Genomic DNA, 2,373 nt, shown 5'->3' on the forward strand with positions numbered 1-2,373 from the left:
ATATTTAGGGATATTAAATATGCATGTCGGCCCGCTTCTTATTGGAAGGGTGATTTGGTAATTTGGCCCATTTCGGGCATAAATGTGTATTTGTGTGTGCATATGTAATATATGTGAGAGACTACATTATTATGTGGGTTTATTTGGGTTACTCAGCACGAGGCGATCCTAAGGAGCAAGTGAGCGGGAAAGTCACAACGGGACCTGATACCCGACTCAGAGCGAGTCAAGGGGTATTTTGGGTATTAGATATTTAATTGGGATATCAGGTTATGAAAATAAATATTTGGAGTTAGAGTATTTAGTAGAGAATTTTGGGAAAATTTACCATTTTTCCCCCGGGGACGCTTTTGGTACCCTGAGCCTTGAGATAAGCTTAACTTAGTCAAGTTAGATAAGACAAGACGTAGGAAACACATAGAGCTTTCTCCAAACTGACTTTTTTCCTTCTCTTTCACTTTTGGAGCACTCTAGACTTTTAAAAGACAAACCATTGATGAGCTAAGGGAGATTTTGGCTAGAAGTCTCAGAATTGAAGTCTTGACTCAGTAGTAACCTGGGGATTCAATCTTCAGTAGAGGTAAGCCTTGAATTATTGTTTTTGGAAGTTAAATTCTGTGTTTCTTGGCTTGCTTTTAAGTGTTCTTTAGCCTTTGAAGTTCAAAGATTGAAGGTGTGGTTTTGATGAGTTTTAAGACTAAGTTTTGTTTAGTTTTTTTGCTGGGAACATGTTAGTATGGTTTGGATGATTGAATTATGATATTAGGGTGATTTTGTTATGGTTAGAATTGGATTTGGCTGCTGAAAATGGAGGATTTTTTGGGTTCGAGGGGTCAAGTCGCGACCTTGTTCTTGACAAGCCGCGACTTAGCTTGAACCAGGCGCCTTCGGAGGCCTCTGCCTGGGGGGCACGCTGCGACTTGACAGGCCAAGTCGCAGCCCTTGCCTCTGGACAGAGAGGGGGAAGTAGTTGGTCAGGGGGCGTGCCGCGACCCACAGAGGGTTAAGTCGCGACCCACCTAGGAAGTTTTGTCTTGGGACTTTGTTCTTAAAATGGAACTTTTTCCTTTGGGCTCGAGTTTGTTTCCACTGCCCGGTTTGGTGGAACCCGAGGCCCCGGAGGCTAGGACTTTGTCCGGAAGCCTTTGATCACTTGATACTAATAGAATCCTATTTTATTGTTGTGACTTAGAGTATCGCTAAGGTCTCAGAACCAAGATCGTGCTCGAGGGTCGTTCTTTTTTACACCTGCTTGGACCTAAGGTAAGAAAACTACATCCCGAACGTGTTATGTGTGATTAGGGCTTGGCCCGTTCATTATATGTTATTATGATTAGGGCTTGGCCCATATATTGTATTTGATTATAGATAGGGCTTGGGCCCCTGGATTTGTTATGTTGGGCTATTGTTTTAAATGCTTGCTGATGAATGCTTAAGTGCTTAAAGTCATTGTATGAATTCTATGATTAGGGCATGTGGCCCCGTTATGTGAATATGTTTAGTGTTATGGAGATGATTATCCAATGGGATTAAATGATTAGCATGAATATGTGCTTAATTGTAAGGATGTGCCTATCAACATCTGTTCCTTATAAGTAAGGTATGTAATCCTGGATCAGGGCTTGACTTATGAGTCGAGGACGGCAATAGCGCGCTATGCGCTGGCCGAAAGGCAATGGCCTAAACCAGCAACGTACTATTACGTTGATCGACTCTAAGGTTGATGGTGAGCCACGAGGGTTTGGCTAGCTCTATGGCTAGTGAGACAGAGCTAAGGGTGAGGCCCCAGGTGACTCTATGTTCACGTAGCTAGGGCGTAGGCCCGAGAGTTGTTTTAAAAGCCAACAGAATATGGCGACGGCCCCTAATTGATCCAATGATCATGCGATTGAATTTATATGATGTTGGTTGTGAATGGATATCGCTGATTTTGTTGAATGGTTATTTTAAAGTTATATTCTCTATTGTTGCACGTTCTGTTTTCTTGTTGAGGCCTGGATTAGGCGGTGCTTTGTGGTGCAGGTAAGGGAAAGGGAAAACTTGACCAGCCATGAGTTGGAAAGATTCGGTGGAGGCATGTATATATGCAGTTGCTCGACCATCACGGTCGTGGTTTATCTTAGAAGAACTAGGGTTATTGCCCTATTTTGCCGCTTAGGTGGGCTGATGTAAATTTTGATATGTATTTACCCTTTTTAACTGTTGTGTTGTAATATTTTGGGATCCAATGTTATATAAAGCTTTTGGAATAAAAATCAATGGCTCTTTGACCAATTTTTTTAAACCTAACCTTTGTCACTAACCTTTGTTACACGTTTTAAGCCAAATGACCTCATTAGCAGGTCTGACACAATTTTAAGTACACAGTGTAAC

Source organism: Humulus lupulus, chromosome 9 (assembly GCF_963169125.1).
Source record: "Humulus lupulus chromosome 9, drHumLupu1.1, whole genome shotgun sequence".
Lineage (NCBI taxonomy): Eukaryota > Viridiplantae > Streptophyta > Magnoliopsida > Rosales > Cannabaceae > Humulus > Humulus lupulus.